The 18,396-nt window shown below is 43.4% G+C and overlaps 1 protein-coding gene across 6 annotated transcripts in view; it reads left to right on the forward strand.

Moving 5' to 3' along the window:
• Positions 1-18,396, forward strand: part of PLEKHG1 (pleckstrin homology and RhoGEF domain containing G1) — a 213,795-nt gene that overhangs the window by 103,953 nt on the left and 91,446 nt on the right. The window contains exon 1 of one of the 6 annotated variants that reach the window (XM_032485164.1): positions 17,362-17,750. The exons of 4 other annotated variants lie outside the window; for them this stretch is intronic. The gene's annotated coding sequence lies outside the window, so the exon portion shown is untranslated. Of the gene's footprint in view, positions 1-17,361; positions 17,751-17,817; positions 17,970-18,396 lie in introns of those variants that run through there. One more of the 6 variants, XM_032485165.1, reaches the window with a different exon arrangement.

An 18,396-nucleotide genomic window follows, 5' to 3' on the forward strand; every position in this document is an offset into this window, starting at 1 on the left:
TATAGATCCAAGATTTGAAAGTAGGTGTCTCTCACTCCATAATTCACCCTTTGGCATCACTTACTTAGCTCTTTGTTACACTTTTAAAATACAAAATTAAGCTTTCAACAAATGCAGCATGGACATTGTAACTTCACAAGCACAACTAGACCACTCAGTGGTTGTCAAATGCTGTAGCGTATGGAGCATCTTCTGAATGGCACTGGGAACCTCTCAGCATCAAAACTGCTTCTCTCATTTGCACATACAGAACTCAAAGGACCTTACCTAGGCCTGTGTTTTGATCATCATTCTTCCCCTCTCTCTCTCTCGGCCGTCAGGTGAAAAAATGGCCAGCATGCGTGGAGAGGGGACGACATTGCTGGGGAGAGGGAGCCACACCAGGTTTTCTGTCTCAGAGTCAAGAAAATCATACTGTTCTTTTCTGCCTATCTCCTCCCCTCCTCTTTCCCATGATTTTATTCAAAGTGAAAGCAGGTTAGGATACACAGATTATCTACCAGAGGGGTTTTCAATTTTGACTCAGTTAACACGTAGAATTTTATTCTGTTCATTAGGAAAGCTCTATTCTGCTTGAAGAGAACTTTTTGTAGTGTAAAAAAAGTCAAGACATGTTCTGCTTTTTTTTTTTTAACCTTAATTTGGAGGTTTGGTAACCTTCTTGGGGCACAGCTGTGGGGCACTCCACCCTGGAAATACGTAAGAATCGCTTTAAGAAAAAAAGTTCTAGGGCCCTGATCTCATCCTCCGCAGAATATACTGTTGTTGAAACAATGCTTGATTATTGTTTAATACCTTGATTTTTGAAGACTTGCGGATCTCGTGTAGCATTTTAACGTAATTGAACGTACTTGGTGCCCTTGGATCTGCTTAAACGCTGTTTTTATCCCTGAAAATATAACTAAACTACTTTCAAGTGTTTTCAGTTTGGCTGACTTAGTTGAATCCTCACTCTAGTCACTTTCATGAGTTGAAAAAAAAGAGTTTAACAATAGCAAATATTTATTTCCTACTGGCCCTTGAAGTTCAGAGGTTAAAATACCTTCAGTGGTCGATGGTCCAACTCTATTTTTCACCTGTTAGAATGTTGAAAATCAACCTGGGTTGATTCTTCGAAGTGAGAGAGGAGATAGCCAGGATCCCAAGTGCAAACCCACTGGTACCCACCCCACCACCTCCACATAGGCGCCTGAGGCTTGGGGGATACCCACAGCAAAATGCACGCTTAATTTTACCTTTGGCTTCAGACCCAAATCTTCATCTGGACTCCTTACAACAAAATTGGGCAGATCTCACGTGGGTCTCTAGGGCCCTGCTTGTCCTTTCAGAACAAACCCAAATAAGAAGACTGGGGGGCTTTTCCTGCAAAGTGCCTCACCCTGGACTCCAACCTGATTCCCCACTAGTGCTGCTTCTAATATTCTGTTCCTCTCTTGGGGACCCTGACTGTTTGTGGTCTCTATTTTATCACTGACTCCATAAAGCTTTTCCTCCTTGGGGTGATAGAATAGGGAGGCTGAGGGAGGATTTGGGGGGCTGGCGTGGCCTTGAGCTCCCCTGGAATAATGGTTCTCCACCGTCATAATGCACACAAATCACCCAGGAAGTGTAGTCACCAACGTTCATTCTGGGTTCCCATCACTGAAGATTTCGATGTAGTGTTCTTGGGCAGATCCCAGCACCTTGGTTGCTTGTTGAAAATACAAACTGGTGGTGATTGCATTAATCAGCTCAGGCTGCCATAACAAGATTCCATAGACTGGGTGGCTTGAAGCAACCGACATTTCTTTTCTCACAGTTCTGGTGCCTGGAAGTCTAAAATCAGGGTGCCCGCAGGGTGGCTTCTGGTGAGGCCTCTCTTCCTGGTTTGCAGACGGCTCCCTTCTCACTGTGTCTTCACATGGCCTTTGCTCTGTGCATAGCAGAGAGAGAAAGCGATCTCTGCTGTCTTTTCTTCTTTTTCACTATTTAAGTTTTGAGTGTACAGCACCGTAATTCAACATCTGTATGCACTGCAAAGTGACCACCACCGCAGTCCAGTTACCATCAGTCAACATACAGTTGACTCCTTTTGCTCATTTTACTCATTCTCCAACCCCTTTCCTCCGTGGTAACCACTCATCTCATCTCTGTATTTGAGTTTGTTTTTGCTTTATTCTGTTTGCTTGTTTGTTTCATTTTTTTAGATTCCACATATGAATGAAATCATTTGGTGTTTGTTTTTCTCCATGTGACTTGTTTCACTTAGCATAATACCTTCAAAGTCCATCCATGTTGTTGCAAATGGCAGGATTTCAGTCTTTTTTATGGCTAAGTAATATTCTGTTTTATATATCTATCTATCACATCTTCTTTATCCTTTCATCAGTCTATGGACACTTACAGGTTGTTTCCATATCTTGTCTACTATAAGTAATTCTGCAATGAACACAGGGGTGCATATATATTTGCAAATTAGTGTGTTCATGTTCTCTGGGTAAATATTCAGAAGTGGAATAGCTAGATCATATGGTAGGTTTTGAGGAATCTCTATACTATTTTCCATAGTGGCTGCATCAGTTTACATTCCCACCAACAGTGTATGAGGGTTCTAGTCTTTTCTTCTTATAAGGACTGCAGTCCTATCACATTAGGGCCCCACCCTTATGACCTCACTTAACCTGGATTACCTCCTTAAAGGCTCTATCTCCAGTTACAGTACAGTCACATTAAGGGTTAGGGTTTTACCATGTGAATTTGGAGAGAGGGGAGTGCACAGTTCAGTCCATAACGGTGCCTTAGGGGGTGTTGAGCCAAACCTTGAAAAATGTTGGCTTCGGGTAGGTACTAACAACTGCTGATTTCATTCAGCAAACACTTGATTTACACCATTATGATAACTGATGTATTAAAATTTATAAATAGATTAAAATCTCTAAGTGCCTACAAAAGAATGAAAAGCAAAGTATATGTTGAAGGTATGCCAACAGAGCATTCATTTTTATAAACTATCAATGGTTTAGCTCATCTTTAAAACTTTATCCCCCATTTTTAAAATTGAAGTACAGCTGCTGTACAATATTACATGCTACAGATGTGAAATACAGTGATTCACAAATTCTAAAGGTTTTAATTCATTTATTGTTATTATAAAATATTGGATATATTCCCTGTGTTGTACAATCTATCCTGCAGCTTATTTTATACATGGTAGTTTTATCTCTTAATTCCTACCCCTACATTATCCCTCCCCCCACCACTGGTAACCGCTAGTTTGTTCTATCTATGCGTCTGCTGCTTTTTTGTTATATTCACTAGTTTGTTGTATTTTTTAGATTCCTCATGTAAGTGGTATACTATATAGCATTTCTCTTTCCCTGTCTGACTTATTTCACTTAGCATATAGCTCACAAATCCATCCATGTTGTAAATGGCAAAATTTCATTCATTTTTATGGATAAGTAGTATTCCATGTGTATATATATCACATCTTCTTTATCCATTCATTTGTTGATGGACACTTAGGCTGCTTCCATATCTTGACAGTTGTAAATAATGCTATGAACATTGGGGTGCATGTGTCTATTCAAAATAGCGTTTTTGTTTTTCACAGATGTATACCCAGGAGTGGAATTGCTGGGTCACAAGGTAGTTCTCTTTTTGTTTTTTTGAGAAGCCTCCATACTGTTCTCCACAGTGGCTGCACCAATTTCCATCCCCACCGACAGTGTACGAGGGATCCCTTCTCTCCACGTCCTCACCAACATTTATTGTTTGTGTTCTTTTTGATGATGGCCATTCTGACCAGTGTGAGGTGGTATCTCATTGTGGTTTTGATTTGTGTTTCACTGATGATTGACGATGTTGAGTATCTTTTCATGTGCCCATTGGCCATTTGCATTTCCAGAGGAACTTTTTTTTAAAAAAGGAGATCATGGAATGGGATTTATTGATGTGGAGGAGAAAAAGAATCCCCTGCTCTCTAACACGTTCTTGTCATGGGGTTTCCAGAGGTTCATCCCAGAAGAAACGGGTACCAGCCTGTCCTCTTTTGGCCTGAATCGGGGTTTCCTAGGCCTTTCTCTGCTCTGGCCCTCACCCTGGATGCCCAGCGGGAGGTGTGCGGGAAACATGTGGCCTCATAAGCACACTTGAGAACCGTGAAGAGAAACACAGGCGAGCTAAGTAGCCTGAGGTCTGTTAGACTTGCTTGATCCCATCTCAGTCTGCAGGAGCTTTTTCCCTCAGGGAAGCTTTTAGCCTTCTGCTTTTCTCCCACATCGGGATTAGGGGAAAATCGTTGGTTTTGTTTTTCTATCCCCCTCACCCACTCCCTCCTTCTCCGGCTCCTGAGGGAAGAGATCATATATCAGAGACGTTTCTTCTTCAGAAAGGCTTGGGTACGTCCACAAATCCTCACTGAGGCCCCTGTGTATTAAAATTTCTATCTCCAGGGTCCAGAAAGAAATAAACACTGGGATGGGGTGCAGGATGGGTTTTTTTCTCCTTTCTAGGAAAAATGCTGATGATTAACTAATGCCTCTGGGTATCTTCTTAAATGCTCAGTGTCAAAATGAATAAATGCTCTTCCTAGCGAGGCGAGACTGCTTACTTCTCTTTTTTTCTTGTCCATAAACCCAGTCTTAACAGCCCTTGTTTATTCTGATGGGACTAGGATCCCCAGTTCTAAGTCTTAACTTCTGTTCTATTATTTTTTTAAGGGTACCACAAAACTAATGTTATATGAGATTAGGATATATGTGAATTGTATTTTTTTTATCAAAGTATAGTCAGTTTACAATGTTGTGTTAATTTCTGGTGTACAGCATAGTGATTCAGTTATACATATACGTATATACATATATTCCTTTTCCTATTATTTTTCATTATAGGCTGTTCCAAGGTATTGAATGTAGTTCCCTGTGCTCTACAGTATAAACTTGTTGTCTATCCATTTTATATATAGTAGTTAATATCTGCAGATCCTGAACTCCCAGTTTATCCCTCTACCTCCCCTTCCCCTCTTGATAACCATAAGTTTGTTTTCTATGTCTGCGAGTCTCTGTTGTTTTGTAAATAAGTTCATTTGTGTCGTTTTTTTAGATTCCACATATAAGTGATATCATATGGTATTTTTCTTTCTCTTTCTGGCTTATTTCATTTAGTATGATAATCTCCAAGTCCATCCATGTTACTGCAAATGGTAATATTTTAGTCTTTTTCAATGGCTGAGTAGTATTCCTGTGTGTGTGTGTGTGTGTGTGTGTGTATGTACACCACAACATCTTTATCCAATCATTTATCAATGTATATTTAGGTTGCTTTCATGCTTTGGCTATTGTAAATAATGCTACTATGAACATTAGGGTGCACATATCTTTTCAAATTAGAGTTTCCTTTGGATATATGCTCAGGAGTGGGATTGCTGGATCATAGGGTAAGTCTATTTTTAGTTTTTTAAGGAATCTCCGTACTGTTACCCATAATGGCTGCACCAAAGTACATTCCTATGATATGTGAATTTTAACATTTATAGTTGATCTTGGCTTGTGTTTCAGAAGAGTATCAAAAACAAATCCTGGCTTCAATACTTGCATACGGGTCTAATATAAGGGACCCTCAAGTGCTGCCAGGCGGCTCAGTGTGTCATTCTTTCAGGGCTGTGGTTTTTGTCTTACTGTCCCAGGATTTTCAAATGTCAGAAACGATGACGCCAAGTCACTTCAGTGTTTGGTTTGACAGAATCACCAGTTAAACTCCTTCTCTCACCTTAATTCCTTCATCGAGACCCTGAACAGATTCTGACATTTATTGATACGTTGTAGGTTTGTGAAAGACCTAGTACAACAAAAACTCTAATTAATGATAAGAGTAGAAAAATGAAAGTAAAAGCTGGTGAGGTCAAATGGTAAAGACAGTTCCAATTGCCTGGCCTACAGTTAATGTTCCTCCTACCCCACGACTGCAGACATGTTTCCCTTACTCCCTTCACTGAATCTTTCCATGGTGGTTTTGGTCTCATGGCACTTTTTGTGTGTGTGTGTGTGCCTAATCTTGTATTAACAGGTTAACAGACCACAAGTGACATTTTTAATTCTTTACGTGTCATTTCTACATGACTTACAAATCAAAGAGAAATAAATTGTTCTTACAAGATCACTTCTCATAAACTGGGTCCTGCTAGGATTACTAACCTAGTATATGGTGTAGTGTCCAAGACTTTGTGAGTTAACCCAGAGTCAAATGCCTCCAGGCTCCAGAGCCAGGCAAGCCATGAGAAAGAGTTAATGGAGACAGGTGTGATACTGAAGGGAGGGGTGGGGCCTGCGGCCAACTGGAAAGTGCGCAGCCAAGGGAAAGGGAGGCCTCTGAGCTCCACCCATTGCTGCTGAGTAGGAATGCAAGGTGACCCATTTTTATTGTTTCTTTTTTTAGCACCTCCTCCTGAAGCAGAAAAATCTGGATTTTTATGTGAAATATGCTGATTTTTGCTTTTTTAATTTAATGCTTCTATTTTTGAAATACCCTGATTTTTTAATTCTGACTTATCAAGTGCACCCAGTGTTAACAAACAAGTCTTCAGGTGACGTTCTGCCTGCCCAGCCTCAGAGCACAACCTCGGGGTTGAGGGGGGAGGTCTTCAGTTCACGCCAGGCCTCACCAGCCCTGAGGGGCTGGGTCACAGTAAAAGGCTAAACTTTGCCAGCTGAGCTGTCCCTTCCCACGGGCACAGGAATGAGACCTGTCTCCCTTCCCTCTCCCCCCAGGCAGTGCCCCCCTGACTCCCTGACTTGCCTCAGGATGCCTGCCCTCCCAGGGGCCCCTGCCCTGAGAGCTCCCCTGGGAGTTCACCTGGTGGACCACCCCAACCCCAACCCCAGGCTGTGGATGCTCACGTCTCCCTCATTTTAAGGGAAAAGGGCTCCCTTTCCTCTTCTGTTTTCTCCTTTTAGATAGAATCTCACAGCTGAGTGCTAGAGATATTATAGCTGTTATCTCTCTTCCTCTCCCTCCCTGCAACTTCTCTTTTTTTTTTTCTTTTTTTCTTTTTACCACCCAGTCTTTCTTTCTCCAGGACATTCACAGGCTGCAAGGGTGAGGCCAGCCTGAGTAGTTGCCACCATGAAATCAGAAACCAGTACTTCCTCTGACCCTCATGTCCTTGTGCTAAGTCTATTTCTCAGGCCTGACCTCCTTCCCCAGTCCCTCCTAGGACCACCGAGTCTTTCGCTACCGCCAGATCTCCCACCTCCAGCCCCAACCTCTGTCCCCTCCACGGAAGCTGTGATGTACACCTGAAAATTGTTGAGTCCGAGTTTCAGATATTGCTGGAATTCTTTTTTAGGAGCCAACTAAATAGACCTCTTGAAAAATAGTTGGTCAGCCAGCCAATCCGTCAGCCCCTCAATCAAAGCAAGTAAACTGGGTTGGGGACCACTATAAAGAATCTTCCGGACTTACCCACCCAATTTCCGTGGAGGTTCAGCCAGGACACCCATTACCATGAATTTGTTCTAATCACCATAATTGCATGTGTACTTAAAGTATGTGAGCTCCTAGGATAATTTAGAACTAGCCATACTTTCCATTATCTGTGTTATAGGAACATAATTTTTGCAGTTATCCAGTTATATCAACTTTTATGTTACCACGATTCCAGAGTATATTAGGACAGGTGCTCGATTGGGAGGCAACCCCAAATTATATATCCCTGTGGTAAAATGAGCAGTTCTGTAATCTGTGCTCTATGCTGGTTTCCAGAATGCAATTTTGCAGAAAGTCGAGATGATGTCAGTGACTAAGTAAAGAGCATGATCTTGATGCTCGACTTTGGTCTCCTGTCAGTTGATATTGTTAAAAATTTTTGTGGGGACTCTTTCTGTTGATAATTGATGAGTTAAGATGTCTTCTCACAAGTTCTGCCACATGGGGAATTATAGATAATTTAAAGCAGTTTGGCTATACAAAGGCCATGTGCTCCTGGTTTTTGCATCAATTTGTGGTTAGCTGACCATAATAGTGGGACCACATTTAAGATCCTCAAGTTATATGAGAACCTCAAGAGGGACCATCCATCTGTGTAGTCAAGAAGTGGGTCATCGTGTGGATACATCGCCCCAAACCACGGAATCTTAGATTCGAAGATTTGGGAAGTGACTCCAGAGTTTGCACTTTATTAGTCCAGAAGGAATCTGGAACCCATATTGGTGAGTGACTTGCCCAGGATGACCCACTTATCTAGGAGAGCTAAGATTCCACACAATCCCAGCTCCAGATCCATGTCCTTTCCACATGTCATGTTTTGTGCAGTGAATGATGGTTTGGATTGAACAACATGAGTTCAACTTTGGGGGTGGTTTTTACTGTGACGTCGTTAGGACACTACCCAGCAGTCCTTGTGAAAATCCACCTCCCCAGTATTCTCAAGTAGCTTCATTCATCGGGGTTTACATTTTGTTACGTCCTATTTTGCACAGACTCCTAGGCAGATGCCCTGTGCCTGGAGCCACACTGGCATGGGAAAGTTGTCCCTGGCTTTGAGTGTCCTGGGATAGGTGACCACGTGGTCCTGGGAAGTCCTCAAGGCTCACAAGCACACGGTCAATCCGTGAATCCCACAGAAGCAGCACCACAAACTGAGTGGGGCGGCCCCTCCCCCAGGCTGTCCTTTCATGACCGCTTCTCCTTTCAGGGCTCCTTTGATGTTCATTTTCATCTGATTATACCTAGATGAAAACGCCGGGCAGGGAAGTCTACATTGTGATTTACTGTAACCACACCTTATAAGGGGCCCTGTCCGAGTGGTTGAGCAAGAACAGTCATGGTTTCTGCCCAAGCAGCTCTGCCCAGTGTCTGGAGGGGGAGAAAGAAAAGCCCAGAAGAGGGAGGCTGATATGTGCAGCTTAGAAGATGCACCCCGCCCCCCCGAGTAGAGAAGGAAACTAGAAGAGTCTTTAATAAGGGGGCAGACTTACAGTAAACATAGTTACTAATTGTGGTATGCAGTCGTACATTTGCAAACAAGATTGTTCAGAGAAAAATCTAGGTTGAGCAGTCGCCATGGGCTTTATGCCAAGTAGACCAGTATTCTGTGCTTACAGGAAGTAGAACCACCTGGATGGTCTCTTCTGTCTGCCTGGCTTCCCCCAGTTAACTTCTTTTCAGCCTTCAGATTTCAGTTCACACACTCCTCCCACAGGGAACCGCTCCTGACCACCCCAAATCAGGCCTGGTCCCCTTGACCTGTTTTCCCAGCACCCCATGCCTTCCCTGCAAAGCACACACCTCGTGTAGAATTAATCACTTATTCCTGTGATGGCTCAGTGTCTGTCTCCCTGGCCATACTCTGTGCCCTTTGAGGACTGAGTGTTGTTTGCCGCATCTGAAAGTCTGACATAGGAGAAGCAGGGAGGACATTTATTTCCCAGAGAATGTTCTCTAAAATTGGTGTCTTTTTAATATTTTTTACAGCGGTAAGTAGGCATGAGGATTGCGATTCTGAAAACATGTTGGTGGCGGCTGTAGGAAAGCTAAATCGTGAGACCCGTGGACAAGGGGGTCAGGGGGTGGTTCCATTTTTAAGCCCAATCCCATCCATGCTCCCACAGCATGAGGGGCAGCTCCTCGGCCCCCCACCCACCCCGTTGAACCCTGCCTCCAGAAATCACTTAGGGTACTTAATAAATCTTTGAACAAGGAGGCAAGTATGACCTGATAGCATCTCAGATAATTAACGAGCTTCAGAATGGAAGTGACGTGTGATTTGTCTTGTGTTTTCCTGTCGTGGTCCTTGAAGAACTTCAGCTCAACGTGAGAAAATACTTTAAAGATTAGAACTACCCAAAGTGCGATGCACTATCTGAGCAGGGATCAAATGTCCGGGAACTAACAGTATCCAAGCAGAGACTGGCCGTACTAGGTGAGCTATTGTAGGTGATAATTCAACACCAGTTAAGCAGTTAGATTAGAAAACCTCAAAGTATCTTTCCAATATTGAAATACTGTTATCGTGGGATTTTCGTCCAGATATCCTCCACTCAAAGATAAACTCCACAAAGGCAGGGATTTTTACCTGTTTTCGTACTGCTGTATCTTCAGTGTTTATACGGTGCCTGGCACAGAGTAGCTGTTCAATTACTATTTGTTGAGTTAACAAGTATGTCAGTAGATATCAAATTTGAAATATGTTTCTGGCACAGAAAAGGTTCTAGTTGTTTATTTCGTTGTCCTGAATTAAGCAGCTGGTAAATCAAAGAAGGACCTAGTGAAAAGTTGCAGTCAAACCTTTGGACTAAGTATGTGAAGTCGAACTGTTACCAGCTTTTCAGAACAGAGATTCTGGAATCAGAATTGAAACTGCAATGAAATGGTATCAGCCAGGGACCTGGTGAGGAATGGGATTCACTCAGCTGGTTCATGATGGAGAGTTTAATGATGGGGTGGCTTCACTGAAGGTGATGTGGCTGTGAGACTATGAGACACCCGGACTGCAGCAACAGCAGGAAGCCTTAACCACCGATCTTGGGGACAACTCCCAGGGACCCCCCAGGGGTAGAATTAGGAGAACCCAATGAGACCTGGACCGTGGAGGCCAGGCTGCCCAGGATGCAGCCCCTGCTGAACCCCAGACCCGTCCTCAGCCAGGGGGCGGGCACAGATGCCCTACTTCCCTCTCCCCTCGCCTCCTGCCTTATCATCCTCTTGTCTCCCATCAGCCCAACCCAGCTGGAAGCCAGCCAGCAGGGAGCAGGGCGTGGGGGAAAAAGATGAGGGTGGGGAGGGTTCTCCATATAGGGAATAACCTTCACGTAAATTATTCTATCTTTAAATTCTATTTATTTTATCTCTTCTACTTTAATTACACAAATAATACACATTCCTTAAAGAAAAAGCAGAGACTAGATCCCAGTGGGTAGTGAGGGAGCAACCCCATAATCGCACCTCCTCATGCAGCTCGTAGGAAGGTTTTGGCTTTTTCTCCTTCTTTCTCTCTTTTTTCCTTTCATCTACTTGTATAAAGGATTTGAATTTTGTTTTTCAAAGTAAACCAAAATAAATTTGGTGACACTTGTTTCTTGGCCTAATTAAGATTAACCCCGTCTCCTAACAGAGAGCCCTACTTCCTTTTCTTTGTTCTGTTAATGTAAACAAGTTACTTCATATACCTCTGTGGGAACAGGGAATTAGTCAAGTGTTTCGACGCACAAAAAGTTTCAGCAAGTTTGGCTCTCAGCTTGGATACTGAGTAATTAAACATAAGATGAAAGATGAGCCCTACAGAGCTTGCTGTCTAAGACTGAAAGAGAAATATAAGTGAAGGCAGCCCCAATCAGCTTGATGGTACTGCAATGTGGGGTTACTGTCGGCTTTTCATATAACTTGAAGGGAAGTCTGAAAACGGGGAGAGGCAGTTTAGGAAAACAGAGCAAATGTATATGCATACAGTTCTTGTTAATACCTGAGCTGTTGCTTCGTAACAGTGTTTACACTTGTCCCATTATTTATCTGGTGCTTGCATAGCCCTGCCAGATGGGAGCTTCCAGAAGGCAAAGTCTCGTCTGTTCCTGGAGCCCAGCACGGAACCTGGCATTCACTAGGTACCAGTTAGCGAGGGTGAGTTAGCGGTGGATGCTCTAAGAGAGAAGGTGCAAAGGGAGATGGTCAGCAGGTTGTCGCTGTGTGTGCCAAAGTTCTGAAAGGCAAAGACAAGGGCACATGGCAACAGACAGGTGTTTAAGACCATTGTAATAACATAACTAAGGTGGTGCAGCCTCATTGCCTTCTTTGGTTTAAAAAAATCTGCAAAGTAATAAGTCATCTCAGCTCCTTTAGAGAGGACTAAGTTCTGCTTTCTGGAGTGGAATCTGTATTTGACCTTTTACAAATTTCTGCCTCAGTGGGGTTGTCCTTGTGAGTTGGTTCAGGAGGCCGAATGAACAGAAGCTCCAACCACCCCACTTCAATTCTAGAAATTAGATAGCCTCTCCCGGGATGAATCCGTTTGCTCTCAGGTCTTACATCTAGAGGTTCAGCTGTCAGCCACTGTGACGTTGAAGGTAACCTTGAGATTGGGGGAAGAAGACTGACACTGGCAATTCTAAAGGATGGCAGTTGTTGGAGGGGAGATTCAGAACCCCTTCAGAGAGTGACCCAGAGCCTCTCTGAGCGGCTTGTCTGTTTCCCCCACAGGCTTACATCCTCACCTCTGCTACTTTTGATAGTTGTCTATTTGAACCCACCATCTCGGAGTCTACAGGACAGGGATGGAGCTGGAGATGTCGAGCTGCACACCTCCCCATCACTCCATCCCCTTGGAGCTGTGGGGAAAGGCTGGCCAAGGGGGCTGTCTCCTTCCTCTGCCAGGATGTGAAATGCTTTTGCAAGCTCACATAAGGGTTATGAACCTCCATGGCTGTCACTCTGAAACGATAATAAATTCTTGTTTTAATTATTACTTTGGAAAAATACTGCTGCAGGATTTCAAAAGCATATCCAAGCCCCTTGTACAAGTTCAAGTACATTTTTAAAAGAATGTTTTCAAAAGTATAGATCGTGCTGAATGCCTTTGGTTATGAATGGATTAGATGTGTGTTATCTCCTGGAGAAAAAATGTGTCTGGAAACAGACTGCGTTCTGAGAGGGATAATTAGTTCATTGTGCATAGCCCAGCGAGTCCTCCCATGGCGTCCTTAAAGATGGGACTGATCTAGTATTGAAAGCAAGAGAACATTTGTAACATATTGCTTGCTTGATATCTAAAAATTGTTCAGTTCAGAAACGACTAAGGCTTGATTTCAACGTCTCTGGACAATAAAGACCAAAATATCCTAATAAAAGAAGAGAGAGAAAAACAGAGCTAATGGTTATCACAGATACAGAGAAGTCAGCCCAGGGTGGAACTCTTGAAACAGCACAGTTTTGGAGTCCCCAAGGATACGTGCCCTTCCAGGCCACCTCAGCTGGTTGTCACAGCAGACTGGCCTATGATAGAGAAATTACACCGTGACTTGCTTAGCAAGGTAAGGATGAGCCTGAAAAGGTGTGGTGAATTGTGTGTGTGTGTGTGTTTGCTGCCTCAGGTTCTTACCATTCTGCCTCAGTGCTGACACTTCCCTGCTATAGGGGGTGAGGAATTATATTTTCAGTTGGATAATTTGAGTACTGGTACCTATTTATTATTTATAGTCCCGTTTCCATTGTGAGGTTCAGTACTCCAGGACCAACAGAAAACACTACTTTTATTAAATAGCTCCCAGAACTGAGTGCTCTTGTCTGCCTTAAACCTATGTCTTTTGCTGAGCATAAACACTTTTTAAATTTGTTGACAACAAACTTGCTTACCATTAAAATATTTTCACCTTGAAAATAGTCCTTTAGAAAGAACAAAACCTACTAGCTCTTTTGTCTGTTTAACAAAGCGTATAGTTTGTTTTGTGTAACTCAAGGGCAAGGCAGAGTTTATAGCTGGTGACATTTTCTGGGTTGAGAGGAGACCTCTGGAAAAGTGTATGTAGATTTTTAATAAAGAAAGACTTCAGTGTAGAAGTGTGTTAGTGCATGATGTCTCACTTTCGGGAGGAAGGTCACTGTGCCCTCCTAAGGGACATCAATGGGGTTGTGTGACACTTCCTGGCATGCAACTGACTTTAATGTGTGGCACATTTATCGTGGCATGCACTGAGAAAATGTAATCTCATGCCTTTTTCTTTCAAAGAAAAAAGTTCTGGTAGGCTAAAAAAAATTTGTCAGTGGCCTGTGCACTAGAAAATAGTTTTGCCATTTGTCTAGAGAACAGTGTCACAGTGGCCGTAACACCTTGAATCACAAAACAAACAGGTTCCCCCCAACCCCTGCTCCAGCATTTAAACTGTTATGCACCATATAGAGAATGTTACTTATGATTTAAAATATCCCTTATAACTTCTAGCCCCTTTGTAACTGAAAATGTAAGACCGTTGTCTCAATCTGCCTTATCAGCTATTGATTATATGAAACAAATCGTGCCCTGAGTCTGAAAAATGTATGCATGCCTTTGCCCTCCTTCCTTTCTCCGGGCCGTTCTTTCATCCTTCATTGCCTGAGTTCTTGGAGCTGTTGCCTGGCTGCAAAGTCAGCGAAGTCGCTCCAGTAGGTCAGACCTCGTTAAGCCCCTCGAGCTGCGTGTTATCTGTGCTTCCTCCCCTCAGCCTCCCTGCCTCCCAGACAACTCCATCGTGGCCTCCCTCCTGAAAGACCCGTGTGGTTCCCTGAAAGGATGCCCAGGCTGATGACGCCACGGTGGCAATGACTCCACAACCCTTCCCAGGGGATGTTGGAGTTTTAACTGATGACTTTTGCCCTCAGCCAGAAAGAACTGGTTTCTCACGGGGGCCTTGCAGGCCCTAATGCAGCCATCTGGGCAGGGAGATTTTTAAGTGGTGGGGCCTTCTGGTCTTTCTCCAGTTAAGGCCAAAAGACTGGCCTGCACCTGGCTGGCTGGCTGGCTTGTGTCCTGCTGGCTGTAGGCATGGCCTGGGGGTGCTGCTCTTCTGCCCCTGGGTCCCCATTCCTGGCGAGGACATCGTGAGTTAACTCCCATGCTTCCTGACTGTGTGACCAGTGTTGCGAGGGAATTAACAAGAGAGGCGTTCCAGCGAGAGCATCTTTTCCACCTAACAAAGCAGAAATGTGCATTTATCTGTGGCCAAGCTCTCTATCCTTTAAAAAGTTATTTCAGTGAGCAAAAACTATGTTTTCTCCTACCTTTAATATTGGCAAATGAATGAGGCAGCCAGAAACAGCATGGTTACCAGTGTCTGTGCCTTTTACGTGTCTTGGGATTGGTTTTGCTGTGTGCACAAAAGTCCAGTGACAAGACTGCAGGGCACCTGGAAGATGTGCTACAGCCCAGTGTAACTGGCGTGTGGGATGAGATGGGAAGGACCGGAGGGCCAAGCCATCGCAGGGCTGAGGGGGGACAAACAGAGGCCTGAAGGAAACACGGAGGCACAGAAGGCTTCTCTGAGCTCCAGTGTCAAAGAACCTTGAATGTTGCTCAAGGAATGTTACTTTCTTCTCCCTTTTCCTTGCTCTCTGCCCTTCCACGCCTGTATGACGCCTCTTGGGCCCCACGCCCTGCTCATCTGATAGTTCAGTGGGCAACACTCATCCCTTGGTGTCCGCCAGGGATTGGTTTCAAGCACCGCCCTCGCCCCCCAATACCAGAATCCACCCAATACTCAAGCCTCTTATATAAAATAGCATGGTATTTGCAAATAACCCACACCTATCTTCCTGTATACTTTAAATCATCTCCAGACTTACTTATGATACCTGGCATGATCTACCTGCTAGGTGAATAGTTGTAAATGCAATGAAGTTGCCAGTAGGTGGCAAACTCAAGTTTTGATTTTTTGGAACTTTCTGGAAATATTTTTATCTGAATATTTTCCATCTGCAGTTGGTTTTGAATCCGTGGGTGCTGAACCTGCAGATACAAAGGGCGGACTGCACTTGGTACTGGGATAAATACAAAGGCAAAAACGGTGTGTGTATGTGTTCCATGCTCTACAAAAGCTTAACATTTTAAAAACTAGGTTCAGAATCCTATGAACTCTGCGTATTTGTGGCTGCAGTATAGGGTGGTTTCAGTTACGCGCAAGTGATATGAAAGGTCTTTACTCAGACAAGTTGATGATTTTGCTACATTAGCAGGAATTATGGAGCAGAAATGACTGACTAGTGGGACATATGTGGCCTGTGCTGTCAGTTCAAAACCATCCTTCAAGCCAAGCCACTTGTCCAGTGTAGAAGTTATAGACGGCCCAGCATCCACACTCAAAGTCTCTTTGCTGTTTTTGTTCAATTGTAATGGACACAGCATCTCTCAGAAGTGGCTTTTGAAAAATATTTCTTGGCAAGAAAAAAAAATCCAAGAACAATAATACTTTATTGAAAGAGAAAGGAGTTAAGGTGTCATCTGTGGATATGCACGGAAAGCAGATGAGTCAAGGAGAAGCCAGGAGTCTTTGTATATATTACCCCATTATAGAATTTAGAACTTGGTATCTTCCACATGAATATCCAATCTGCAGCAAAGGAAGGTTCCCTGCTCCCCAAGCTGATAATCCAAGACAGGAGAAAGATGACTAGAAGAAAAATTCAACATAAGACCACGTGATAACTTACTCTAAGTGCACTAAACAGCCGTTTAACAAATGGGAGGAGCAGTGGGCTGGAGTGGTTGTGGAAGATTAGATGGAGCTGAAAAGATTGGAGTCGACTGTTAGTTACGCAGAACCGGAGGGCTGGACACGGGTATGGGGGACGTCATTTCGGGGGCCAGAGAGATAGCTGTGGAGGTCAGAAAGGATTAAGAGAGTCCCCACAGCCCGGGGGGGGGGACCCTTCCTCTCAAAATGCCTCTTCAGCACCCGTGACTTAGTGATTTTCATTAAACCAGTGAATTTTGTGGGGGAGAAGTGATTCCAACAAGTTGTCTTCCTAACTGACTGATAAATTTCCATCAAAATGGGCTCCCTGAAGTAGCTCTGGGTATGTTCAGTCTTATTTGGAAGGAAATGGGCATTAAAACAAATTATCCTATTATGCTGTTAGTTTAAAATCACTTAATAGGTGTGACAGAAATAGTTATATTAAAGATGATCGGCTAACATTATTTTCCATAACCACAAACGAATGCTTTAAGTGGAGCTTCTATTTAAAGGATTTTGATCCTCTGAAATAGTTGAGTTTTCAGTGTCTATACATGGGCATAATCCATATTTTGAGTTTTTGCTCCATGATGCAGTGGTATCGGTTTTCAGTAACATTTTTGTACTCCTGAAGACCTGCATCTAAGGAACTCAATATCATTCTCAAATATGAACCTTTTGAATCTTTGTATAATAATAGAGCATTTTCAGAAGGACCAGTGGCCTTAGGGAAGTGGATGTGAAGGTCTCTGAAGTGCGGCAGTTAGATCATTCTGTCTTTACTGCTTAGCACTTGTGAATATAAAATCACAGAACTAAACAGTTTTTCTAAGAAATGCCTGTGAAGTTTACATTTTAGGTATTTGTCTTCAGACAGACTTTTCAATACTGTTTAAAAAAAAAAACTCAACCTTAAACGTATTCTTGTTTAATTCTGCTTCCTTAAAACTGTATTAAGTGTTCCCGTTAAGGGAAACTAACTTCTTTCAACGGTGTGTTATTCTCTGCCCCACCCCCACCCCCAAACTTCACTTTAAAACTTAGGTGAAAGATGTGTCCATTTCCTTTGAAATAAACTTATAATTCAGGAAGCGAACTGAAAATATCAGAGCTTGGAGATCTTGCTGCTTTTGTGGACTTTTATGAGAACGGTGGCCGGAGCCAGGAAGGTAAAGCCCAGGCAGCTGTAGGCGAGTGTGGGTTGTATTTGATGTTCACAAAAGAATGGCAGTCACAGGGTGTTGCTCAGCGAAGTGTGCATTTTCAAGTTACCCACAGTGGTGTCTATTGTCCTGTTTCTCAATTGAATGATGTCATGTTTCATTTAAGGCTCTTAGTGATGCTGAAGTCTGTGGTCTGCACACCAGGGGGAAAAAGGCAGTGAGAAAGTTGCCAATCAGGTTTTTGTAAAGCCTTTGTGTGTTGGGTTTTGAGAGATAAAAGCTGACTCATGCAATATTTCCACGGAAGGAGCTGCACAGACTAGCAGAGGCTTCTGGTTTTACCTGACTGAGCTCCCAGTGAGGTCACCGCATCAGCTGAAGGCGGACGATGTAGCCCAGCCTGGGTAGAGCGCAGGTAGGTGCCAGTGTGGGTGTGCCTGGGGGACCGAGGCCCGACACACTCGGTCCCTCCTCTTGGAGCAGCAGAGCCGGTCCACCGCGGTGAGAAACCGTCGCAGGGCTTTTCTCCGCAGCCCTGCACCGGGACAGCCGCTTGCTTGGATATGTTACAACTGTTCTGTTATAAATGCGATGCACTGAAAAGAGTTCTCCAACAATAGAATTCGTCTAGGAGGTGATTTTTTTTTTTCCTCCATCTGAACTGCAGTCTGTCTTCAGTGGTTTTTGCCTTGTTTTGGTTTGGATTTGATCTTCCCTTAAAGTTAGGTTGAAATAATCTAGAGAGCTGATGTTGGTGGACTCTGGGGAGAAAACTCAAATCCTAAGTTGTCGTGCAGTGAATACTGAGTATTTTAATGTGCTTTCTTTACGAGGTTCAGGCAGGTTAAGCTGGGGGAACAAAATAAATGTTTGCAAATTTTATGCTTAGCAACTGTAGTGATGAAATTTAGTCTGAGTCTGGTGGTAACCAGAGTTGACTAAGAAAATGCAGTTTCCCTTTTGAGTGTTTATTGGTAAGAAATTCTTTTGTTAGGGGGAATAATTGGGGAGAAAAAGGCACGGATGGCATTCAGTGCTGTAGCACATTGGAATCTGATTTT

This window comes from Camelus ferus, chromosome 8, assembly GCF_009834535.1.
Source record: "Camelus ferus isolate YT-003-E chromosome 8, BCGSAC_Cfer_1.0, whole genome shotgun sequence".
NCBI lineage: Eukaryota > Metazoa > Chordata > Mammalia > Artiodactyla > Camelidae > Camelus > Camelus ferus.